This window comes from Pogoniulus pusillus, chromosome 23, assembly GCF_015220805.1.
Source record: "Pogoniulus pusillus isolate bPogPus1 chromosome 23, bPogPus1.pri, whole genome shotgun sequence".
In the NCBI taxonomy this organism is placed as follows: Eukaryota; Metazoa; Chordata; class Aves; order Piciformes; family Lybiidae; genus Pogoniulus; species Pogoniulus pusillus.
The window spans coordinates 18,318,158-18,345,201 of record NC_087286.1 but is presented as its reverse complement, the minus strand read 5'-3'; the positions used below and the strand labels follow the sequence as shown (position 1 = coordinate 18,345,201).

At 45.7% G+C, this 27,044-nt stretch overlaps 1 long non-coding RNA gene across 4 annotated transcripts in view; it reads right to left on the bottom strand.

Moving 5' to 3' along the window:
- Positions 1-1,060: 1,060 nt before the first annotated feature.
- LOC135185838 (uncharacterized) overlaps positions 1,061-27,044 on the bottom strand; it is a 32,404-nt gene continuing 6,420 nt past the window's right edge. For 2 of the 4 annotated variants that reach the window (XR_010306648.1, XR_010306651.1), the window contains 3 exons: positions 17,404-17,575; positions 14,675-14,933; positions 13,797-13,987 (listed from right to left, as the gene is read on the bottom strand). This is a non-coding gene — a long non-coding RNA (uncharacterized LOC135185838). Of the gene's footprint in view, positions 1,284-2,688; positions 3,092-13,796; positions 13,988-14,674; positions 14,934-17,403; positions 17,576-27,044 lie in introns of those variants that run through there. The other 2 variants (XR_010306649.1, XR_010306650.1) reach the window with 2 other exon arrangements.

Sequence of the window (27,044 nt, the reverse complement as noted above, 5' to 3'; positions counted from 1 at the left end):
AGGGGAGAGGGAAAAGCAGAAGTTTGATTCCAGGAAAAGCAGAAGTTTGATTCTAGGAAAAGAAGCACTGCGAATGCTGCTTCTTTGAACAAGCAAAAGAGGGAAACTGTGATCATTCCCTGAACTGCCCCTGCTGCAGGCTGTTGTCTGTTCAGGGCAGACGATGAAATTACAACCTAGCATAGCCCCGTGGGTTTACTCGCCGTCACAACAGCTATGTTTAGTGGTAGGTATTTCCAGAACCAGAATTTTGTGTTGTAATCCATGTCACACAGCACCTGACAGGCAGATGTCTGAATACACAGCGTGGCTTGGAGGAACTGGTAGCTTGTAAGTGCTGGAGAGTTTTGGAAACTGACTCCTTTGAGCATATTGTCTTTATTGCAAAAGTGAATTTCTCACTATGCCCAGAGTTCTGTGTCAGCAAAAAGCCAGAGCTTGCACAAAAACAGTCTAATTTTTGTAGCTGATCATTAAAAATGTCTCAGCTCTTTAAATATAATCATCACAGGCCAGCTTGCTTTGATATCATTTAGCAGATAAGATATCCTTTGGCTGTTAACTAATAGAATTATAGACCACTCAAGGTATTATTTCTTTTAAATCTTGTTTTCCTTGATGATTGCTTCTAAGTGTTTAGATCTATTTAATAACTAAAAAAAAACCCCATGTCCACACTGTGTCCCTGGCTGAGTTCCTCTGAGTAGTTCACTCTTTGAGAGGTGTTGGCTTAGCTTGTTGGTTCAGTGATCAGCATGATTTTTGAATCAATGAGAGGGTTCACATTACTGCTGCCACAAAATGTAATCAACTGCCTCACATATTTGTCTGAAGAATTATTAAAGCATAGAATGCAAAGTGGCATAGATAGAAGTATAATTCTGGTAAAATCATCAAAGGATGCAATAACCGAGTTAGAAAATGCGGTGACAGATCTAATTAAAGGACTAAATTACAATTCAGACCAAAAATAATTGTCATTAGAAGTAAAATCACATTTCTGTCTGAAGCCTCTCAGCATGCTCACCATAGTGATTGGTAAAAGTAGAAAGAAACCCACTCTCATTATTTTATTTAATGCAATTATTACACACTAAAATCAGTCATGAAATCGAATACGCCAGGTTAGCAAACCACTCTCAGCTAAGAGCCATCCCTCTCACGCCGCCACACCGAGGTTTAGCCTAGGGCTGCTGGTTTACAGTGCTCCTTTGCTGTTCGTGGTGGAGTCAACATTGGTTTTTTGGACCCACTTCTTCCTCCCAAATACTTCCCTTCATGTTCTGAATTAAAACAAGAGAACGGTTTCATTTTCACAGTGAGATCATTTTGCATCCGAATCAGTTGGAACTAACAGAAGGAAAATCCTACCAGGAGATGTGCCAACTGCAGTTTAAGTTGGGCTGCTTTTAACATCAGCCGAAGAGCCTTTGTGCAAGGCTCTAACAATGGGTAGCGCAGCCGCTGCACTGATTGCTTAAGCGAACCTCTGGACACACTGACGCCAGAAATTTGAATTCTAAGCATTTTGCATACTGTTTCCACCCTATATAATTGTCTGCTGGCCCTTATCATTATTTATTATTCAAACCTGATTATTTTTTTGTGTTTGAAGCGTGAAGAATGAAGTGATTTAGTATGCAAACAGTTAAAACTCTCATGTGGATTCCGATTTCGTGCGTGTTGATAAATTCACTTAGGATGACTGACAGTGTGAGATTTTTTTGGGGTCATATCGGTCACTCTTTCCATGACACTGATGAAAATGATAAACTAAATGCCAGAAGTGTCCCTGGCGCATCACAGGATGAAATGTGCAAAATGTCAGTGTCTAGCCGGTGTCTATTAATAACTAAATATGATTGCATGTAATGAGCAGAGATTTTCATGTTGATTGAAGTATGATTTCTTTTGATCTTCCAGATGTTGCTGCTTAGAAATTCATATTGCTCTTTTGCTGCTAAATGCATAATGACCTTTTAAAACCTCTTAACTGTTAAAACCCCTATTATTTTCAACAAGGAAGTCAAGCTTCCAGCTTTTATAATTTTGAATGGAAGTTCCTTTCTCTTCCCATCCTCACCTTCCCTTTTTGCTTCCTCTGGTCTACTCTTCTCCTCGCTTTTTACTACCTTTCTTTTCCTCTAATTCCTTTCTTTAGCGAAGTTCCTGATGACACACTGACTGCTGTGCTCAAAGGGGCAGGTGGCATGAGACAGCTGGATTCAGTCACCACTTGTGTCACTACCACTCCCTTAAAGTCCTAGGGAGTTGCCGAGCTCTGCTGGGAAATTTGGCCTGAGCAAACATTTAATGTGAATACTCAGGTCACCTCGCTTCTGAGGTAGACAAGAAACAAAAGCAGGTGTCAGAAATAAAGAATCATGTAGCTGATGCTGATAGTGGAGGGATCTGCTCTGAAGAAAGGAATCGCGGAGCATTGTAAGCTTTCTGCATGAATAATGCATTTGTGTTGCTCATTTTTGGGCTTAGTCACACCCTGCCTTCCACATTTGGCCCCTTTATGGTTGCACCTGTGCATGAATGGTGGCTGCCTGAGAACTCGGTAGAATAGAACAAGGCCTGGAGTAAAGGCAGCAGCAGCAGCAGCAGCAGCAGCAGCAGCGTAAGCTTCTCTTCATTATTCAGCTTTTGTGCCAGTCCCGCATTAGCAGAAGGCTGTCTCTGCTCTGTATGACTCAGCCTTGTTAATGCAGGGAGCTGCTGCTTCACCATGAAGGTGCTTTAAGCTCTTAACTGATTTGTTTAGTGGTCACTGTACGAAGATGGAAAAGAAGAGTGTCTCTACTCCTGGCACTTTAGGTGATACGAGCCATCGCTGCACCATCCCTGCATCATTCGCACTGAAAAGGGCCTCAGGAGACCACCCAGTCCAAGCCTCCGCTCCAAACAGGGCTGCCACTGGCTTGGGAAGTATTTTGCCAAACCCATTTAAAGCATTTTCAGTGGATCTAGAAGGAGAAGTGCATCTGATGTGTTGTGTTTGGTATGGTATTTACTCTGTGGGTTAAGGGCCAGATCCTCTTTATAGTTTCATTCTGAGCAAATGGGATGTCTTCAAGTAGCACTCCTGTAAATTAGCACAAGGACAAATCTGCTTGGAACAGTTTGACTAATTCAGTGTAAAAGGCTTGTCCTATCTAGTTATTTCCCAACCATCCTCTGGACTCACTGCCTTCCAGCCTAGGAATCGGTCCAGTGTCTCTTATTGCCTGGATTCTGGTAAATGATGGAAGGTTCCCAAGGGCAAGGCCAAAGCATAGAGCCGTCCTGAGATGTTTTGTGGCCTCTGAAATGAGGACATGGTTATGGCATCTGTTTTAGCTGTTGTGTAACAGCAGGAATATGTACCACTTCTGCACAGGGAGCATGCAGATGGAAAAGGATAATGACACCAAAGCAAAGAAAAATACCTAGCAGGATAGATCTCACCTGACAAAGTTTTTTGTACTTAGACCTCTTACTGGAAATGTTCAACATGAAACAAATTATTCTGGTTTATGTTGCAAATTCATGACACAAAGCCAAACCCCAGAGAGACCCTTGGAGAACTGACTCAAGTCCACCACGGCATAGGTAAAGCTCCAGTGGCTGCTGTACCAGGTTGCCCCACATTTTTGAGTTTGCAGGTGAAAAGTGCTCTCCACTGCGAGGTATCTTTGCAATGGCTTTGTGAAAACAGCTGCATCTTTTACATCTTTTATCTTCCCTGTTTGACACAGGTGCAATAGTGACAGTCCTGGAGCCCTCTTGCTCTCAGCTTCTGGTTCCTGTGCAATATACTGTGTCATTCATTATAGACTCTGGTCCCATCTGGTCTGACAAGCCCTCTCCAACCTCAGAAGCGATTACAAATAATAATGATGACAAAACCCAGAGAATTTTTGCTTTCTTTTGAAAATGATTGTTTTGTGTTGCACGAGGGCGCTTCCCACCTATCTCTGGGGGTCACCTGGCAACCAATTCCTAGCCTCACTCATCAGATCCATATCAAACAAGGGCATCTGGAAGCTCATTTGGGGACCTATTCTGGCAACCAGCTCCTAGCCTCCTCTCATCAGATCCGTATCAAACAAGGGCATCTGGAAGCTCATTTGGGGACCTATTCCCTTTCACCATCCTTGCTAGTCTGCTGTGGGCAGAGGAGAGGTGACTATATGATGGCTTCATGACCATTCCTCTGATAGAGGTTATTTAAAATACATTGTAGCAGTTTCATTTGTGTGCTGCCAAAACAGTAAAACAAAAGCTGATGCTAATACAGTATCAACCACCAACACTGCATAATTAAGCATGCATTATTTGCAGTTGGTGTTTGTCTGTTTAATAGAATTAAGGATAATTAAGAGAAAACAGTGACAAGATAGCACTGCATGATATAACAATCTACCAAAGCAGAGGAAGAAATGCCTTTGAGTAGGATTGTTCACCCTGTGTGCTGATTGGGTCAGCTAACAATAAAAATGATACATTTGTACCATTTTTACACACATCCATACACATATATGTGTGTCTGCATATGGATTAAGGGGAAAAAGTGACAGAGCATGGCTGGGTCTCATTGCTGTCTACAACTACCCGTGTAGCCAAGTGAGGGTTGGTCTCTTCTCCCAGGCAACCAGCAACAGAAGAAGGGGACACAGTATCAAACTGTGCCAGGGGAGGTCTAGGCGGGATGTTAGGAGGAAGTTGTTGTCAGAGAGAGTGATTGGCATTGGAATGGGCTGCCCAGAGAGGTGGTGGAGTTGCCATCCCTGGAGGTGTTCAAAAAGAGACTGGATGAGGCACTTAGTGCCATGGTCTAGCTGATTGGACAGGGCTGGGTGCTAGGTTGGATTGGATGATCTTGGAGATCTCTTCCAGCCTGGTTGATTCTACATGACTCTACATGACTTCAAAAGTTCTGTTTAAAGGGTACACTCAGATTTTGAAAGGGTAGAAGCATTTGCCATGTGGGGCTAAAAACACATTTCTCTCGTCCAGTGTCCTTTCCTTTTGTTTTTGCTGAAATGCCCTATGACTGTTCCTGTCTCATCACATTCCCCACTCCCCTCATCCTGAAGCAAACATCTCTGAATTGACTGGAATATGTCCAGAGGATGTTAAGCACTGCCTTGGTCACTGAGTTTTGCTATAGGAGTTGAAAGTAGATGGATGGCCTGTGCCAACCCATACTGTGGTAAAAGCATCTTCTTTTGACAGCCCACCTTGGTGCTAAGCCACCTCCCTGCCTGTGGTGTCTGAGATATAAATCACCTTTCTGCTGGTGGCTATCTCTTTGCTTTGAGGGTCTGTTTCTTTAATCAAAATCAGTAGGGACAGCAGAGGGAATGTGGCTAAGGATATATTTACTTGAAACATCCAAAGCTCTGAATATATCACTAACGTGGGCCAGAATGGCCTGGGGAACATCTGTGCTTCAGCTTTTCTCAACAAAGACAAATATGTCTCAGTGCTTTGCTATTATATAAGTTTCCATATTGGTAGAAATAATTCAATGTAGCCTGGTAATTCTGTTAAGGCAGGCTCACCAGTTCCCCCACTTCAGATTCAATAGTAATTGGGTTGATACTACCTGCAGGTATCTTTGTAAGAAGGTGCTGTTAATGTCACTACTCCAGAAGCTTTATCAATACTTTAATTGGTGCTAGAAAGTTGACAGCTTACCCTTATGCATGTCTGGCTTTGAGCAACCCTGAATCTTAAATGATTTTCTGAAATTATTTTTGTTTTGGAAGAAAATGCACTAGAGAGGGACAGCAAACAGCATCCTTAGACAGCACCCGGGCTTGACGAATGTATACCTGATGCAATCACTGTTTTCATTTGTTCCTGTAGTGGAGGCACACCCAGGGGCTTTGGGGAGGATTAGGGCCTCTCTGCTCTGTACCACTTACAAGCAGCTTGCAATCGAACATGGATTCATATGTAAGAAAATGAAACCAGCCATTCTCTTTCAGAAAAAAATTGAATTCCCTTCCCAACAGGTCAATAAGAAGAGCTCAGATGGTGGTAGTTGAAAAGGATAGCTGCCACAGTGCACTGTAGAGCTTCCTTAGGAAGGTCCCATGTCTCCACAAGGCTTCAGCAAGATGAATTTCTGCATCACCAGGGAGCTTTTGGGAAAAATCGTGCTCCAAGAGACTTTCCCCTCTGTCTTCATTCCCTCAGGGCTACCCTGACAGACACAGTGGGTGTTTCCCTGCAGTAGCTAGGGTAGGCAGTCTGCCTCACTTGGACAAAGTGTGTGGCATAGCACTGCCTCAGTCCCCAGTTTGGCCAGTGCCTATCTGCAGAGCTGCTGGAAGACAATGTGGAGATAGTTGCTATTCTGGGGGTTACCTTCTTTCCTCAGCAACAACTAACAAAGCAAATCCACGTCTCCTCCCCAGGCCTGTTCCTTCATTTTCTCCAGCATCACCCATTCCCATTCATGAAGCATTCAGAGGTCCAGTAGTCCACAGAGAGAACTTAGAAAAGCAGTCTTTCCTTGGACTGGTGTGTCCCAGCTTTTCCTACACCTTTCCTCTAAATCTTCTCTTTGCTTTTGCAGAATTTAATTTTGCCTGTAATAAGGATGAGCCTTGAGCTGGACTTGTGCTCTTAAGCCCTGTCCAGACATGATACTGAAATGCACCTTTCTGCCTGGCTTTGGCAGAGCTCTCTGAGATCTAGTCCTCCTAGGACTGCACAAAACCCTGAGGAGTTACCACAAAGGGGTAATGAGGACTACTGCCAGCCACCTGAACCCAAATGATCTAATTTGCATGAATGACCAAAAGTTTAGGGGGCTGGGAAGAAGGAAATAGAGAGTGATAGAGCTACCTAAAACTCTGCCAGTGACTGCAAAGGCATAAACTCAAAAGACTTGCAGAGATTTCTATTGTCTCCCTTATTTGTGAGCTATAAGGAAAGTAGAGGGGAACCATTGGAAATGTTACTTGTCTCCACACATTTGAAATCTGTTTCCTCACCCTTTCCTAAAGGCAGAAATCTAGTACTGGATCACAGAATCATAGAATCAACCAGCTTGGAAGAGACCTCCAAGATCATCCAGTCCAACCTAGCACCCAGCCCCATCCAGTCAACCATACCATGGCACTAAGTGCCTCATCCAGGCTTTGCTTGAACACCTCCAGGGATGGTGACTCCACCGCCTCCATGGGCAGCCCATTCCAATGCCAATTACTCTCTCTGGGAAGAACTCCCTCCTAACATCCAGCCTAGACCTCCCCTGGCAGAACTTGAGACTGTGTTCCCTTTGCTCTGTTGCTGGTTGCCTGGCAGAAGAGAACAACCCCACCTGGCTACAGCCTCCCTTCAAGTATTTGCAGACAGCAATGAGGTCTGCCCTGAGCCTCCTCTTCTCCAGGCTAAACAACCTCAGCTCCCTCAGCCTCTCTTCACAGGGCTGTGCTCCAGGCCTTTCACCAGCTTCATTGCCCTTCTCTGTGCATGTTCCAGTACCTCAACATCTCCCTTGAATTGAGGGGCCCAGAACTGGACACAGGACAATGTGTGGCCTGACCAGTGATGATGTCATTGCTTACATTTTGAACTATGTGGCAGTAAAGCACTGACTTAGGATAGGGAGCTTCTAGCTCTCAGGTTTCTTCTGATGGAGGTACAAATATTTGCCAACTTCCAGGGTTCCCTGATCAGCAAACCACTCTACTTATCAGACAAGAGCAATCACATACTCTTCTTTTTAAGTCAAACCGTGGTACAACCATTAGTCAAGAGTCACGTGGACAAGGCAGAAAGCAGGAAGGAGGGAACCAGGCAGCAGCCAGCAGCCAACCACTCATTCAGCATGGTTTTTATCCAGTGATATTCAACCATAAGAGCAGAGAAGCCCCAGCATGCTGCAGCCATAACAATAGGGAGATGACTGCACCACCTTGGTAGTATCAGAAGTCCTGACTCATCTGGAAGCTGAGGCAGGGTGTAGGTGCCTGTTTTGCCCACACTTCAGATGCTTTGGAGTCAGCAGCCCCAGCCACAGCACCTGCACCAGTATCTACAGCAAAAAAACCTGGTCAAGATTCAGGACAAAACCTGCATGCATTTAGCTGTCAATGTCCAAGCACATGGCTGTTGAAAAGCAGCAATTCTGATGAGCTAGACTCGTGTCTGATATTTGTAAAGCAGAGTGTGTCTGTGTTCATATTTATTCACACCCTTCTCCAGTGTTTCAGTTCCTAAATTGACGTGAGGATAATGCCTTGGAAATTAATAACTGCTAGAGCTCTGAGGCTCGGTGAATTGTTTACTTCCTTACATCATTAATACCATCCTTGTAGCCAGAAAGAGTGTTGAAAATAATAAACACTCTTTCCTTCATTAATATTCTGCAGGCTACAGGAGCAAAGGCAAGACAAGGCTGCTAGCTATGGCGAGCCCTCGAATGCACAGCTGCCAGCCGCTGCTTCGCTCCACGCTCAGGTGGTAAAAAAAAGTGTAGGACCGCACAAGCCCAGGTTTGCATCTCTTGCTGACATGTTGCCTCTCTGCCTGTGTTAGCGATGCACCATCTGGAGCACACGCCGGGGGGTCCCCTGCCGGGCGCGGGTAGGGCTGGGCGCTGCGCCCCGGGCGGCGGCGGCTGGCGGGCGCTGGCTCAGCAGGGGGCACTATTTCCTCTCGCTCCAGGGCCGAACCCCAGCCCCAGCCCGGGAGCCCTAAGGCCGAGCAGCCCCGCTCCAGTCGCTTATCCTGGCGGCTTCTTGCCGTACGAGATGCGAACTGCGTTTGTGCCCTCGGACGGGAGGAGGACTGGCCCCTGGCATCGCAGTTAAAACTCATTTGTGCGATTCCATTCTGATTCGACACATCTCTTTTGCGCATTCAGCTGGGCACTGCATTGCTTTTACTCACCAGCCTAAAACCTGTCATTTGCTATTTAGACACTCTAAATCCCGGTTGTTACTATCTCAGCCCCGAGATGGCTGCATTCTCACAGTGGAAAAGAAATGGGTCCGTATACATTCTTTCCCTCACAATATTCCATCTTAATTAATTGCCACTTATAAAGTGCTTTGAGATCTCCCGGGGTGGGGAGGGAGGGGGAAAGAAGTCTAGAAGCGCAAAGTATTGTTAATTGTTATTTTAGCACTTTAAAAGCCTGAGCCCGGCCCTGCAAACTAGCCACAAAAATGCACTCATTCCAAATTCTGCATGAGAAAACTTGAGGCCACAAGGGAATCCGAAAGGTTCCTAATTAGGGAGAATTCACGAGGCAAACAAAAAGCTGGGAGACAAAGGTTAAACAGAAGAGGCAAGAATACATTTCGCAGGAATCCAAACGACAAGCGGAGAAATGCGGTGGCAGATACTTGGTCTGGACCACAGAGCAGGTGCGGCTCCACCTGGGGAGATGCCTGCGCCCTAGCACATGCTGCGCTGATACCTCTAGTGGGCAAACCCGTGGCTGAGGTTGCTCTAATCCTTTCCTTGGAACGACACCAGGCATTTGCTTGGCCCCTTTTGTCTAGCTGATACCAGAAGAGCAGAGACAGGGAGTTAGACTGACATTGATCGCTGGCTGCCACTCTGTTGGGGAGTGATCATTTGGGTGCTGCTGGCTCTGCCCCGTAGGGTCTTTGGATCTTGTGGGGTTTTCCCCTGTGTTATTCTCCTTACTAGTTTTAGAAAATCCCAAAGAGAAGGAGCAAGTGGTTTAGAAGACTAATGTACAATTAAAAAAAAGTTGGGATTGGATTTACAAGGATACTAACAACCATTTACTACAAATCTTCCAACCCTCTCCACTCCCCTCACAGGAAACAGTGAATTCTTCAAACACCATCATTCCCACTGGTAGTTTGCCAGGTGCCATGGCACTGGGTTTGCACAGATAGACCTTCATAGACCTTCACTTGCAGTTTGGTGATTCTAAGTTGTATGACATCTTTTTTCACTGCCCTTTCCCAGAGGAAGGGATCCTGCAGCTCTGCTAGGAGCCCACTTTCCTCCCACCTCCCTGCAGATTCTCACAAAATGCAGCCAAACAGTCCTCCCCACTATAACTTTTACTGGCTCTTCCAATAGTCCTTGAGATCAAACCCCTGCTCTCTCTCTTTTGAGACAGAAGCTCATAGCCAGATCTGTATTTCTGGAGACTTTCTGCCAGTGGGATGCTGAGTGAGATAGGATATAGCTGTCTGTAAGTGAAGCCCATAAGTTATTTCCAATTTCATAGGAGCCCTTCCCTTTGCATTTGCAATTCAGTATTCATGGACTAAAGGCCACAGCCATGCCTCTTACCCAGTGCAGGTAAGAATCCAACCCTCGAGGCTACAGAATCAACTCTTTGCCACTTCTTATTCCCCGTGACTTAATGAATATTTATATCTTTATTGCAGCATGGAATAGCTCAGGTCCCCTGAGCACAGCAAGCAGGGGAATGTTTGATTTGAGAGCCTGAGATATGGAGCAGTTGTAGCTGAAATTCAGGTGCCCTGGGGATTTCTGCAGGGGAGGGGAGAGCCTGGATATCTGTGCAATTTAGGTACCAAGGAGGTCTTGAGGATAGCTGAAGTTAGCACATAGAGCCACAGTTAGATACCTCTAACACCCCAGTGAAGCTAGTTTCAGAGGCTCCAGGACAATATGCGATCCATATTCACATATTTTAATTGTTCAAAAAAGATTTTTACTTCCTTTGAAAATTAAGCACAAAAAGCCTCATTCTAAATGCTACACTGATGTAACTCTTTCTAAGTATCACTGAAGATGCTCTTCTACTGAAGCAGCCTTTCAGTATTTGAAGAGGACTATAGGAAAGGGACTTTTACAAAGCTATACAGTGATAGGTTGAGAGGTAATTGCTTCAAACTGAAAGAGCCTAAATTTGGACTAGACAGTAAGAAGAAATTCTTCACTACAAGGATGCTGAGGCATTGGAACAAGTTTTCCAGAGAAGTTATGGAGGGTCCAGCCCTGGAAGTGCTTAAAGCCAGGCTGGGTGGGACATTCACAGAATCATAGAATCAATCAGGTTGGAAGAGACCTCCAAGAGCATCCAGACCAACCTAGCACCCAGCCCTATCCAGTCAACCAGACCATGGCACTAATTGTCTCATCCAGTCTTTCCTTGAACACCTCCAGGGATGGCAAATGCACCACCTCCCTGAGCAGCCCATTCCAATGCCAATCACTCTCTCTGGGAAGAACTCCCTCCTAACATCCAGCCTATACTTCCCCTGGCAGAACTTGAGACTGTGTCTCCTTGTTCTATTGCTGGCTGCATGGGAGAAGAGACCAACCCCCACTTGGCTACAGCCTCCCTTCAGGCAGTTGTAGAGAGCAATGAGGTCTGCCCTGAGCCTCCTCTTCTGCAGGCTGCACACCCCCAGCTCCCTCAGTCTCTCCTCATAAGGTTTGTGTTCCAGGCCATTCACCAGCTTCATCGCTGAGAAACTGAGTCTAAGAGGAAGTGTCCCTTGTCCAAAGAAGGGGATTGGAACTCTATGATCTTTAAGGTCCCTTCCACCTCAAACCATTCCATGATTCTATGAAAACAGAGAACTTCTCCTTCTGTGCTAGTCTTTGACTGATTTTACTGGTGCCCAGGATACAGTAGTCCGTGTGCATTTTCTTGATGTTAAGATACAGCAAATCAGTGTAACATCCTTAACAGAACACTGCAGACACTGCATGAGAGGGTACAACATGTCCATCTGCACTGAGTCTTTGCTTAGTGACCTCCCTGGTTTGAATGTTAAAACATTCCCAAGAAATTGTTAAGACCAGAGTCCATTTTCCTCTGTGAATATTCCTCTGACGAATAACAGCCCAGGTACTTCTTAGGGTAAGGTTTTGAGACAACTCAGCCTCACAGCCCATAGTCTGCAAAAATCGTAGTGTCCTCAGTCTAACCATTTCCCTTGCATTCACTCAGCTCTTTAGACCTCTTGGCAATCAGTTTGTATCATCAAAGAGAAAGAAAAGGTGGGGCAAGAAAAGACGAAATGAAAGTTAGTTAAGTGAGATGATCTGTCTCAGGGTTCCTAGATGAGTCAATGTGAAGAACACAATGGGGCAGTGCTGTCAGCAACAGGGGAATGTGCAGGACTGCCCCTCAGAGAAGTGAGCTGTGAGTTTCCCCCCATCTGCCCATGAAACTTCATCCTTAGAAGTGAATGGATGTCATTTCCCTGTGTGATCCTTGCCACATGCTTCCCAGGAGAGCTGCCAGTCTAAGGTAAATGCAACAAGCTAGACCCAAATGCCTTAGTTAGAGCATGCTGCCATTGCACACACCACAAAGCAATCTGGGATGGGAGAAAGAGGGCCTGAGAAGTGATGCTAGCAGTGGTAGGAGAAAATAGACTGCTTTCTCTCTGTGTTTGAGCCTAATTATTGTACTAGGAGTCTGTCATCACTGATATATTGCAGCTTTAGGGCTCTGTGCTGAAAGCAGGATAAGTGCCAGTAGCAAAGGAACAGGGTACTCAGTCCCAGAACAACAAAAACATCTTCATGAAGGCAGTGACCTGCAGGACTCTAATTAGCTCTGGTAGCGGCAGGACCCAGCTGTGATGATGAACACAGATCTGAAGCTTGAAGAGACTCTGGCCAGCCACAAGCAGGCTCTGTAACTGAGCCAGAAGAGAAGGAAATAGAGGAAACTTCTGCCATGGTGACATGAAAGAGTTCTCAAAAGGTGTCTTGAGCTCTTGTGCCAGCTGGCTGAGTGGCTGCAGAGCCTAGGTAGAGAGATGAATTTCTGGGAAATGCAATGACATCTATGTTTAGTATTAGAGCCCATGACTCATTTTCTCTATTTGCTATCCTAACTGCACAACCAAACACAGAGGCTCCAATCTTCTTTCCTATGACCTTCAATCGCCTGTTGGGAAGCCTTATCATTAGTATGCAATTCGGAGAGTCTATCTCGGGGATGAAGAAACTTCTGAGATACAATTTCCCACCTTTCCTTGAATACCCAAGACAAGGTGGGTCACCCCAAAGGCAGACTTTTCCACTATGCTGACACTCTTAACGTTTTATTGAATGCAGGAAGCTGATGACCTTAATTTGGCCACGTTTTCCAAGACATGAGCCTCTTTTCATCATATTCCTCTAGGCAATTGCATTGTAGCCAGGTGGGGGGTGGCCTCTTCTCCCAGGGAACCAGCAATAGAACAAGGGGACACAGTCTCAAGTTGTGCCAGGGTAGGTATAGGCTGGATATTAGGAAGAAGTTCTTCACAGAGAGAGTGATTTCCCATTGGAATGGGCTGCCCAGGGAGGTGGTGGAGGCACCGTCCCTGGGGGTCTTCAAGAAAAGCCTGGATGAGGCACTTAGTGCCATGGTCTAGTTGATTGGTTAGGGCTGGGTGCTAGGTTGGACTGGATGATCTTGGAGGTCTCTTCCAACCTGGTTGATTCTATGATTCTATGATTCTATTTTCTACTTGACCCCATAGTCTTGATTGGCGTGGCAGGTTGCCTGATCCTTTACGCTTGCACGTTTCCTTTGTTTAACAGAGACTCCCATCTTAATCCCTCAAATTTGCCCATGATTCTGCCAGTAATCCCTCAAAAAACCAAAAGGGTACAAAATGTGCAGACTCTCCCAAAACCTAGCAAAACAGGTACCAGGAGGAGCATCAGCACTAACCACTGTTGTTTAGCCATGCACTCCAAATGCATTAACAGGTTACAAAACGGAGCTGCATTTAGGTTAAACAGCTTTGTCACTTTGCAGGTGACAGGCCTTTAGACTCACAAGATAAATAAGACAATTCAAGCACGGCTTTAGCACTCAACATACTCCTCCTTGTGTTCTTACAAAAGCTTGGGCAATTGTACATTAATATAAAAGGCACTTTCCTGCTTGTGATTATTTATGTAATCAGTAGGAAAAAAAAATCATGATGAACTAGACTCTGCGGGTCAGCCTCTGATCACTCTAATTTGAATGTTGGATGAAGGAGAAGTGTTACAGGCAGCCAATATCCTGCAAAAGAGAGGATCTGTGGGGATGCTGACAAGGGACTGACAGCAAATTGTCACAGTAGACTTCTCTGCTTGTTTGCTGTCTTTCTCCCTGTGTATCATCTGGTCTTTTGCCCCTGAATTACTAGTTTGGGCTCCCCCGCATGCGAGACAGATGCCTAATTTGTGGATACCCACAGGAGTCATGTCCAAAATAGATGTTGAACTGCTCAGGCCTGTTAAAACTGAGAAACTCTGGGGCACATCTGAAAATACAATATTAGTTGCTTCAGAAACACTGATGCTTGAGGCTGTGATGCCTACAGATTGTTAAGTGACACGAGGTTTCACGAAGGGACGGGTTTGGGGATGCCGCAGTTTTGGATCCAGGTTTGCAAAGCTCAGCCATGCAAAGCCACAGACCTGCTCCCACGTAAGTCCAGCTGAAGAGGAAGATGGAGCCTACAGATCTCCAAATGGCTGTTCCAATCAGCATCACGATTTAGGCAAGTCTGCCTTTCCCCCCCCCCACACACCCTTTTTTTTTCTCTTCCCCCTCCCTCCAAAGCTGTTACTTGTAGCACAAATGCAGTTGCAAGAAATGAGACTAAATCGGACTAAGAGACTAGAACAAAAAAAAAAAACACCTGAGAGCAAAAGTTTTGCTCTAAACCTCAATGCATCAGAAAACTTGAAGAGTTTTACCCACCTGCTGGTGTAAGATGAAGAGTTGCCCATTCACCATTATATAGAGTGAACTGACTGTGAGGCTCCTGTCATGGTAAAAAGAGCTGGAGATAACTTCAGATGGAACCTGCTGGAAGGAGGCTCAAGCTGTTGCTCAGCTGACATCAGAACAAAGTCTTGTTATGCCCTAAAATGATTCTTATAGGGACCATGGTGGCAGGAGCCTTCTTGACAGTAGTAGTGCTCCTGATTAAAATGTGAGGAAAAGAGAAAGAAACACCCTGAGGAAACAAGACAGCATTAATGTTACTGTTACTGGGTTTGGGAGTAATACCAAAGTCCCAGGCTCGCGCTCATCCATATTGCCATAGCCCCACATAGTCTGCAACAAAGAAGTCTGCTTCCAACACACACACACATATCTGCACCATCTTTCAAACAGCTTCAAATAGTGCCACTTGCCAGTTACTTCCTAGGTGATGAACACATTCCTGATGAGTGGGCAAGAGCAGCATTTCCAGTTCTCGCTGTTCAACAAGTCTTTGACCCTATCTTCTGGCTGCTTCACAGAGCTAATCCTGCACTGCCACTTCCCCTAATCCTATGAATCAAACCAAAGAAGCAGACTAAAGTCACAGCAGGCATGCACCAGTATGCATGGATATGAAACCTAGAAAAGAAATAAACTTGTAGATCTCCATGGTTCAATTTAAATGCAGTATTTTATTCCATTCCATGGAGCTTTTTATACAGTTGCATCACCATAGCAACAGAGGTCCAGTTCTTCAAAGGGTATTTGGGTAGCTTTCAGCACCCAGATCTACCAGCTGGGTGCTATTGCAGTCACAAAAGTATTATTCCACACACTCCAGTGTGTGTGTCCAAGGTGCTGGAATATCAATGCTGCTCATAGCTAAGAAGCTGCTAAGTGCTGCAGCTCAAGCCAAAGCAGGACATGAAGCCAGATCCTCAAAGCCAAAATTTCCCCACTTGACACTCCAGTGCTTGGAAACACCCTGGGAAGATGGCTATATGAGCCATGGCTCATCCAGTGGAAAGTCTAGGGACAAGTATGTCCATATAATCCTTTCTGCATCTGCCTGTCTTGCCATCCTGGCTGCCCCATCCAGCTTGGTGGTTCAAGCACTGATGTGTTGCCATACAGGTTTTAATTTTACTCTGAATCATGTGAAGCAGAGAAGTACACCACCTTCTCCCACATCCTGCCACAACATCACTTCCAGCTCTCTCTGTTTGAACAAACAGGGCAAAATAAAAAGATTTCCTCTGCAGAACACCTTTCTCCCCAGGGAAAAGGTTTGAATTCAGCCTCAGATGAGCAAAACCAAGGAACTGAGCTAAACTTTCCTGCAGCACAAGATTAACACTCATCTGTCATGGTTTAGTTGCATTATCTTTTTGCAAAGTAGAGGTGTGTGCAGGGGAATCTTTAAAATATACATCTGTCTGTGAATACAAATTGTGTGCCTCTTTGCATGCTTCTGCTTAGATGAATTGTGGGTGTATATTTAGCAGCATTGTACAGATACTGTGTGGAGAAAGGCTGCTCTGCTCATGCTTTATTTCCCCTCGCTATATGTTGTGCACAGTGATGCTTATGTGTGCAAGGCTGTGAGTGCCTGTGCCCTGTTTGATGGGGGGAAGGGGATCTCCTTGGCACAATACTTATTAGTATCATCAATCATTGAAGGTGTCATTTCCAAATTCCCTTTGCCTTACCTAATTTGCTAAACCCAATTCTTTATCACACTACAAAACCCAGCATGAGAGATGGAAGTGATAATGAAAGGTGGCTTGCTCACCCATGCTCTACTGTATAGATGCAACGTCAGCCTGGCATCTTCTTGAAGGCTTTCCCATTTTCCTTCTCTTCCCAAGTAGGATGTTCTGTATCTGCTCTGCCCAGAGCTGTTAGCAGCTTGTTGCATCCCTATTGCACTGTGGCCTTATTTATTCTGGCTCCTCACTGTGACCTTCAGTTGCTGCAGTCCCTAAGTGAAGCATCTTGCTTGATCTGTTTGCTGGTGCTTTCTTAGCTTAGATAGGTTTGTTAATGCATCCAGTTCAGGGTACCTCCAAAATACACTTCATTAATCTCAGCAACCTGAGGCTATGTATTTCCCTTCCCCTCACTGCAAGTCTGGTACTAAATTAGCAGAAGACCTTTATCAAAAACTTGCCTTATTGAATTTGCCAGACCCGTTCTACTTGTGCAAATAACTGCATGTCTTTAAAACTCAGGGGGAGGAAGAAAACAAACCATGAGTGGAATCTAAACTACTGACTCAACCCTTTCACCCCTGACATGGACAGGGCCAGGATTTTGTTCTATATGTGCTGTCACTCTCATCCTGTATGCAAGTCCCGTTCTTGCCAATGGATTTAACTCACTAGAAGTCATTGATTTCCCTGGGTTTATTCACAGCATTGCCCTACACATGGACTCTTCATGGAATTAATGGGTCTGCATCCTGCCCACATAGATTGCAGCACTGGATTTGGGCCCAATTATTCATTGATATGACTTTGCTTCATCAGCAGAGCTTTAAAATACACAGTTTCTTCTCTTGGTTGTTTTAAAGAGGATGCCATATCAAGAAAACACAAGCATATGAAACCAGTAATAAGACAGGCCAGGAGCCACAGCAAAAAAAAAAAAAAGAACCTTCAAAATCTCATGTATGTTAAGGAGAAAAAAACTCATGTATGTTAAGGAGAAAAAAAGCCCACCTAGTTCTGCTTTTTCTTAAAAGAGGGAAGGTACATCCAGTGCATAAAGCTTTTAACACCAACACACAGGCTCAGTGCAGCCAAAGACTTCTATTTGGTGAGGAACGAGTAAGAGTACAAAGATGTCACCAATTAGCAGCATCTCAGTGCAAAGTCTGAATATTTTTAAAACCTGAAAGAATAGGAGATTTATTTTTAAGCAAAAAAGAGGCTTCAATCAGATGGAGAAACAGATATTACGGGGGATGCTTTACAAAAATCCTTTGGGAATTTGGTTGCTTAGTATCAAGAGGAAGAGTATTTAACTCTCCCTCCCTCTCCTCAACTTTGACTAGCTATGATTCCCCCAGTGACAACACAGTTCCAGGAACTAGACCATTTGGTTCTCTCCATTCAGGCATTGTCATGATGCCATCAGTCTTTTTAGGAGCACAGGAAATAGCATCGTGGATCCATGCACACTGCCCTGAAGTTTCAATCAACCCAGAGTTTTTATACAAGCCCAGGAAAAGAGACTGCTTTGGGAAGTAGCTACTCAACAGGTGAGATGTCTCATCAGTAGCACAGGTGGACAGCAGTAAGGATTTATGAGAGGAGAGGGAGGGGAGAGAGGAGGAACCTGGAGATGTACAGCAGTGGTTTCACTGCCATAACTGGATTCCCAGTGATGACCCTTACCCTCCACCCACGTGTCCTCCTGAGGCAGACAGGCAGGCAGATGCACAACACAAGCAACGTGACTCAAATGCCCCATGTGCGCCATAGATTCAGCTGTTTGCTCAGAGGCACTGAGACCACAAAGACTGCTTTTCCTTTACAGAGAAGGCACATGTTTGCTCAGCTCCCTGACTGAAAGCTATGTTCAGATAGCTATAGCTATAAATAAAGGCTTAAACGATGGCATTTGAGACTGTAAATGTTCTTGTAAGCAGAGAGCGAGTACTATGCTGACCCTTTGTTCCTTACCCAACTCTCAGCTGGCTTTTGAGTACCTCTGTAAGACTTATTCAAATTAAATAGAAAAAACCTTGAAGGTGTGCTGGTTTGAGGTTAACTGGAATATTTTAATGTGAAAAAATGGACTCTAGGCTGTGAAAAGAAAACAATAGTGATGGCTACTTCACTCATAGGCTTGCTGAGATGCATAAAAACAAGGACACAAACATAGATAAGACAGTGTGTTGTCTCTGTCTATCAGAGTCTGTGTTTCTCTGCTGCTTGGATCTGTGTAACTATTGCTTCTGCTTCTAACTCCCCCTTGCCAATCCTCCAAACTCATCTAGCACATAAGGCAAACTCTGGGATACTGTGGAGGTGTGGAAAGAAGGTGAAAGGGTGGTTGGGAACCCCTCCTAGGCACTCTGGTTTCTGGGAGGGCTGTTGTGTTTCTGTATTACCTTTAACTTGTCTATTTCTGTCTATAGCTGTGTATATTGTAACTACCTGCTTGCATATTGTGCTAAGCTGTGAATAGAAAGCTTTGTTCCTTAACTTCCAGCCAGCTGAGTCTAGTCTGGGTGAAGTAATCGGGTGTGTGTGTGGGGTGGGTAACTCCCAAACCATCACACAGACTAAAACTATTTGTTTCACTTCTAGATTATTTCAGAGACTTAATCAGGAACATTTGGTGAATGCAGAGATCTCTTTCAAGGAGAAAAGTAGCAAGTGAATATTTATTTGTCCTGCTTTTAAAACAAGAGCACCTCCAGTCAGCAGTTAAGGGCTTGATTTCTCCTAAACCACCACAAAAGGATAGAAAATTACAGTAGTCCCTTGGGAGGTATCAAGCATAAAGGAGAACCCGTGCTGGCTTCAGTGTAGACCTTGGAGGTAGATGTGCTCTGATCTGGTGATGTCACACTCAAAAGGCTCACACCAATGCCAATGTCCAAGAAAAGGTCCCATGGGATTAATTGTGTCCTGTTGATGGCCCATAAATGAACCCACCTGAGTAAGTCCTTTTTGCTGGGAACTGTAAGTACCTAATGGAAATGGCTTTTAGTATAGAGAGGCTACCAGGATGAAGTAAGACTTTGGCACTGAGACTGCAAGTTGCTGATCAATGGCTGTTAGTCTTCCCAGAGCCAGAAGCACAACTTTCTCTCCCCCCAGCAAATGCTCCAATATTCAGGTGGAGAAGTATGAGTATTTTGCTATCCTTCTGTAGCAGACCCATAGACAAAGGAATGATAGCCTAAATTGTAAGCCTAAAAATGACATGAGATTAGAAATCAGCAGGAAGCATCAATTCCTGTGTGTTCCCTTGCAGGCTAAGAATAGTCTTTTCCTCCCTTTTACCCCAAAGCTGTCCTAGCAGCATTGTTCACCTGTGTACCTCACTGACACATGTTGCAGAGCTGCTCCTTGGAGAAGCTGAAGGAATTGCACCTTGAGCTTACGAGTTTTGGCAGCTCGACTTGTTGTCACCTGTGTGACACATCACAGTGCCCTCCAGAGAAAAACAAGGTATTTCTCTGCTGCAGTCAGTTGGTTGCTATCACAAAACATGGGTTTTTGTTTAAATGCTGTTTCGAGGCTGCTGTATACTTCTTGCACCAACATCTAAGGAGGTATTAGTGCAGGTTTGGTTTAGGCTCCATTCCTAGCAGGACCTTCCTTAATGGTTGACCATTCCATTGTAACTGGGCCTGTCATCAAAGCTGGTGAGGGGCCTGGAGCACAGCCCTGTGAGGAGAGGCTGAGGGAGCTGGGGGTGTGCAGCCTGCAGAAGAGGAGGCTCAGGGCAGAGCTCATTGCTGTCTGCAGCTACCTGAAGGGAGGCTGTAGCCAGGTGGGGTTGGTCTCTTCTGCCAGGCAACCAGGGGGCACAGTCTCAAGTTGTGCCAAGGGAGGTCTAGGCTGGCTGTTTGGAGGAAGTTGTTGTCAGAGAGAGTGATTGGCATTGGAATGGGCTGCCCAGGGAGGTGGTGGAGTTGCCATCCCTGGAGGCATTGAAGCAGAAGTAAAGCCTGTCTGGGGCACTTAGTGCCATGGTCTGGTTGATTGGCTAGGGCTGGGTGCTAGGTTGGACTGGATGCTCTCAGAGGTCTTTTCAGCCTGATTAATTCTATTATTCTAACTAATTGTCCATTGTCCTATCAGTGTAGCATACAAGGTAGGTCTTCTAGCAACATCAGGAACAGCCATGCACATAATCTGCTGTGAGAAAGCACGCAAGGACAATTCACTGAGGGATGTGGCCATTTTTAACCATGTCTATCAGAGGCAAAGGAGCAACTCCTGCATGGATGACTAACTCAAGAGCTGCTTAACTTAGACCAAAATAACCAATTGCAAAGATGGATGAAGCTCTCACCCTCACTGGCAGAGTTTCCACTTCACCAAGACAGGTGGAAATTGGGCAGTTCTCAGATTTTTTTTCAGTCTGTAGAATTTTAAAGAAGTCATCAAATGATTGTGGGGATAAATCTTCCTTGCATACTTTGAAATCCTGGGCTGCATCAGGAGAAGTGTGGCCAGCAGGGCCAGGGAGGTGATTCTCCCCCTCTACTCTGCACTGCTGAGACTCCACCTGGAGTCCTGCATCCAGTTCCGGAGCCCCCATTACAAGAAGGATGTGGATGTGCTGGAGTGTGTCCAGAGCAGGGCCAGGAGGATGCTCAGAGGGCTGCAGCAGCTCTGCTGTGAGCACAGACTGAAAGAGTTGGGGCTGTGCAGTCTGGAGAAGAGGAGGCTCCCAGGTGACCTTCTTGTGGCCTTCCAGGATCTGAAGGGGGCTACAAAAAAGCTGGAGAGGGACTTTTCAGGATATCAGGAAGTGACAGGACTAGGGGGAATGGAGCAAAGCTGGAGATGGGTAGGTTCGGAGTGGACATGAGGAGGAAGTTGTTCAGTATGGAGTGGTGAGAGGCTGGAATCGGTTGCCCAGGGAGGTGGTTGAGGCCCCATGGCTGGAGGTGTTTAAGACCAGGCTGGATGGGGCTGTGGGCAGCCTGCTCTAGGGTAGGGTGTCCCTGCCCATGGCAGAATGGGCTGGAATTAGATGCTCCTTGTGGTGCCTTCCAACCCTGACAGATTCTACGAAATTGAAAACCACTACACGTCTTGGCAGAGACTTTTTTGACAGGTGAGTACCTTGTGCTTCACCTTTGACTTTCATCAACCACACCAGAAGCCAGACAAGTCCAGTTACTACTGTGCCTGCGAGGCTGCCAACAAGTCTGCGAGGCTTAATGTTTTCTACCGTTGTACTTAGCTAACTGCCACAGCTACCTGCAGTTAGATGGTCTGCACTAAGAAAAAATATTATCACTTTGTACTAAGAAAAATACTCTTACTTTGTACTAAGGGAAATAACTCCTGCAAATCCACCAGGTTGTGCACTGAGCTGCCATCCAAGCCAGGACAGTTATGAAGGCAGTTGCCACAATCCCCCTGCTACTTGAAGGGCTGTGTATCCCTTTTGGCCCAGGAGCCAGCTGCACACTAAGTTAAAGCACCAGCAATTTCCACCTTGGGGTAAGGTTTAGTAGAACTCATTGTTTTTAATTTGCTGCTTTGAGAAGTGTAACTGTCTATGTTTTATAGATTTTTCTTTTCCTGTGAGGGAACTCATCAACTTTGATGTCTGTAACTATTGATTCTCTGTATTAAGGGATTGGTAAAACAGATTAACTGCAATAGCATGTTAATTAAGACCATGTTTCAGCTTTCCAAAATTACTCTCTTTTTGCAGAAAGCTGATGAATTGACTAGCACTGGAGACCATCTAAGCCAAGGAGCCAGAAGGTATAATTCACAAGGGAAACTGTCCACATACCCAGGAGAAGGTTTGGAGGCAGCATCATCCCGTTTTCACCATGTCCTGTGTGAGGCTGTTATATCCAAATCTTTAGTGGTGCTAACAGGATGCTTTGCATAGACAGAGCTCTGTCAGATCTGCAGCCAAGTGCAGCCTGGATTTGCAGTCTGTGAAAATCCCAGGATGATGAGTCAAGACTAGAAACACAGAAAGATGTTCTGTCAAGGAAGCTCAGCCTATCAGAGTGGGAATCTCTTCAGGTTTTTTCCACATTACCTTGAGCTAAATAAATCATTTGGCTCCTTTCATCCTCAACTATAACCTGTCTCATACAGTTAAGCTTCAGTCTTTCGAGCAGACCCTTGTGCTGGTACAGGGGCTGGTAATTCTAGCTGAGGACACTATGGCTGTCCTAAGTAACAGCTTTCAGCTGCAAGGAAAACACAAATGACTTGCATGTTTTGTTCTCCCACCGTGGTGCTTCCAGATTCCCACCCCAGAGGAAGGACCTTCTGCCTGCCTTCCACTCCAGCTTTGCTCTGCCTTTCCCAAGCCCCATTTCTGCCTGCACTCTCACTGGTAATTTTTTTTTTTTTCAGAGGCTGTAACCCTCAGTGTCAGTTCAGCTTGCATTAGTGTCAGAGAAATATCTCTTGACAGTTTACAAAAGAGAAAATGGAAAGTTGAGCATTTTTTTTTAATGGGGAACGTGGTAGAATTCCTATTCTGAGATTCTCTGAGAGGCCTGAGGCTCCAGCTGCCTGAAAAAGCTGATAGAAGTTGCTGTCATCCAGTGATTCAGCTCCCCTCTCTGGCCTGTGGCTCTAGCCCTGCTCTAAGTGGGTGACTCACAGCACACATGAACTGTGTGAGTTTTTAGCTCGGTCTTTAGCTCGGAAGAGGCAATGCCTCTTCCCATCTTTCAAATGGATAGACAACAAGGCAGGGAGAAAAATCCCCCTCATTGTGAGAGAAAATCAGGTTTGTGATTGCCTGAGGGACCTGAACATGCTTTGGTCTATGGGACTTGGAGGAGATGCGTCCCAGAGTCCTAAGAGGACTGGCTGATGTAGTTGCAAAGTCACTCTCCACAATATTTGACAAGTCACAGCAGTCAGGTGAACTTCCTGGTGACTGGAAAAGGGACACATTGCACTCACTTTTTAAAAGAGTAGAAAGGAGGACTCTGGGAACTACTGAGATGTAAGCCTGGGAAGATCATGGAGCAGATCCTCCTAGAAGGTATGCTAAAGTTCATGGGAGACAGGGATGTGATTCAAGACAGCTAGCAGAAGTCACAGATGAGAGCAAGTCCTGCCCGACCAACCTTCTATGATGGGGTGACTACATCAGTGGATAAGGGAAGAGCTACAGATGTTATCTGGACTTCTGTAAGGCCTTTGACACACCACTTCTAAATTGGATATGGGTTGTATGGGTGGACAAGGAACTGGTTGAACGGCTGCATCCAGAGGGTGGTGGTCAATGACCTGATATCCAGATGAAGGTCAGGGACAAGTGGATCCATAATGGGACCAGGGCTGTTTGATATCTTCATCAGTGATGCAGGCAGTGGGATTGTGTGCACTGTCAACAAGTTTATTAATGGTACCAAGCTGCACATGCTTCTACTCAGTTAATGTCATTTAATTTGGGGGCTGAAAAATTGAGGAGCATGAGTTGTACAGCTTTTGGGCTGCCACTTAAAAATGCATCTTTCCCAGGTAGATGGAAGCATGCAGAATATGGGTACCTTTTAGAAGAAACCTCAGTTTTGTTGCTACTTTCAGCATTTCCTGGAAGGGAGAGGCATATCTGCTTTGGAGGGTATTTTAGCTGCTTCTCTCAGTTTTGCTGAACTCAATTACTTCCCCTTCTCCAAAAGGCTTTCTTTTTAATAACAGCCGTTGTTTAAAATGAAGTGCTGGAAAAAGGAGTCCAACAAACCCCTGCTTGGGTCCCTTCCAGAAATGAACAAGAATTCTGCTGTCATTCAGGCCTGCCTCTTCATTAATTCTGTTCCAGTGTATTTTACATGGCCACACGTCAGCCTTTGCAACAGCAAGGAATCTCAGTGGGATGGAGCAGCTTCATCGATCAGCAATCCTGGTCACCCAGAAAGGCTGTTAATTGGCCTGGGTACTTGAAGTATGTGACACCTCCTGACCTAATCATCAGAACTGGAGAAGCCAATGATTTAGAGGAGAAATGCAGATGGATAAAATAAGGACTGGTTCTATACAACCTGCTGTGAACGTCACTCCCCAAACCAGCAGTGCTATAAGGAAAAGGCAAGTCAAGCATCTGCTGGGTAAGGCTCAGAGCAGCAACAATTCTGTGCTTCCAGAGCTTCACCTTTCAGTCTCCCATTACATATATTTGATATGTCTTAGCAATTTGTCATGAAAGCTCCTAACTGCATCTGTGAAAATTGTTCATTCTTGCACTCTCACAACCCAGCGCTGCAGCTTGCCATGCCCCTGCACTCCCCAGGTGGGGACCGAGGCTGCTGAAACCAACAGTGACCTGGCCAGGGGACTCACTTTCCTCTGAGAAGGGAATTCACACAGAATTCAGTGTCCTGGGTAGATGCTGCAGGTGAGATGTCAGCTGAAGCAAAGGGAGCAGGATTGTTTAGCCACAGGATCCAGTGCTTAGCCATTCATGAACTGCTAACTTCGGGCTCTTAATTCAGGTCTGTAATTTAGACATGTGAGACGATGCAAATACCTCCCCTGGTGCCTCTGGTATGTGCCATCAGCCGTGGCTGGGGGAGGGCTGAATGAGTGTGTTACCTTCAGAGGTAGGACAGTCTCCTCTAAGCCTTATTAAAAGTGTTCCCGTGGCTGTGCTGCAGATGAAGGGTTTCAGTCCCTGGAGCTGTCAGGGGTGACTTTCCAAGCACTGACTGCAAAGGCATCAGCATGTGGAAGCACAGGCTGTCCTGATGAGTGCAGGAAAAGATTATCCCCCACACACAGCCGGGGTCTGACCACATGGGCTTTTGGCAGGCAGCTGAGTTGGGCAGACACCAGCGAGAAAAAAGAGTCCAATATCCCAAACCTGCACGGGGCCAGAGGCCAGCCCTCTTGTGCAGTATGGCTGGCTAGGAACAGAACAAGAAACACCCCTCTGTGGGACAGGGTGGTGTCAGGATTGGATCTGGAGTAATAGAGCTCTTCATCCTGCCTTCTCCAATGGCAACATGCACCCTGACCTACTCTGCAGAGCCACGCAAGGGAGAGAGAAGAGTCAACTGCAGATCATAGAATAGAATCGTAGAATGGTTTAGGTTGGAAGTGACCTCAAAGCTCATCCAGTTCCAACCCCCTGCCATAGGCAGGGACACCTCCCTCTAGAACAGGTTGCTCAAGGCCTCATCCAGCCTGGCCTTGAACACCTCCAGGGAGGTTGTGGAGCACAGAAGCACAGAAGATCTTCGATCACATTGGGTGCTTCTGTGCTCCACAACCTCCCTGGGCAACCTGGGCCAGTGTCTCACCACCCTCACTGCAAACAACCCTTTCCTAACATCTAGTTTGGATCTCCCCTCTGCCAGCTTAAACCTATTACCCTTGTCCTGTCATTACAAGCCATTGTCAATAGTCCCTCCCCAGCCTTCCTGTAGACACCCTTCAGATACTGGAAGGCCACTTTAAGGTTTCTTTGAAGCCTTCTCTTCTCCAGGCTGAAGCGCTCCAACTCTTGTAGCCTGTCCTCATAGCAGAGCTGCTGCAGCCCTCTGAGCATCTTCGTGGCCTCCTCTGGACTCGCTCTAACAGTTCCATGTCCTTCTGCACCATCTACACACACATCATGGTGCTCAATAAAAATGACCAACACCTTCCCTATTTTATATGTGGCACAGTGACAGCATTTGTTTATCTTGAGAATTCCATTAAAAACCAAAATTCACTGCCTTCATAGAATCATAGAATCAACCAGGGTGGAAGACACCTCCAAGATCATCCAGTCCAACCTAGCACCCAGCCCTAGCCAGTCAACCAGACCATGGCACTAAGTGCCTCATTCAGTCTTTTCTTGAACACCTCCAGGGACGGTGACTCCACCACCTCCCTGGGCAGCCCATTCCAATGCCAATCACTGTCTCTGTGAAGAACTTCCTCTTTAGAATTTTGTCCCTGACCACCTCCTTTTTAGTCAGGTAAACATACCCCAAAATCACACCTACAATGAGAGAGTCTTCCAGGAGGCTTTCAGGTTTGTAGTTTCCTACCAGTTAGAACCGCCTTATAGTTGTGGAGCCAGTGGAGGGCACTTGCTGGTGGGAGGAGGGCACTGCTGCCAGCCAGGTGCATGGACAGCAGTTACAGGCAATGACTCCTAGCAGAGCCAAGACGGTAGCGAAGGGGTGGACATCTCCTACACCAAAAGCTATAGATGCCCAACCATGAGTAAGTGAACATGTGCCTGGTAGGAGTGCTGTGATTCTATTTTATCCAGCACAAGTGTCTGGAGGTGCACTTATCCATCTGTTGGCTATCCATGTAGCTGTGCTCTTTCATTTTTTTTCCTGTTGTTGCTTATGTGTGTATATATATCTATACATAAAAATAGGTCTGCCTCAAATCTCTCTTGCCCAGATAAACATCTGTAGGCAAAGTACAGTCCACAGTGAGAAAAAACTCCACTGTGTTAGCAGAGAAGTTAACAGAAGTTTGCAGTCAGAGGTCACAGGCACAGTGCTGTTAGTTGCAACTGTTAAAAATAAACAAAGCTTAAGATTAAAAAAAAAAGGGGGGAGGGAAATAAAAAAAGGAAGAAAGTAACCAAGGCACTACACATTCATTTTTCTGCCTTTCAGGTGCCAGCAGGTGTTCAGAGACAGTGGAGCTATTGATGTGACGTCAAATATAGG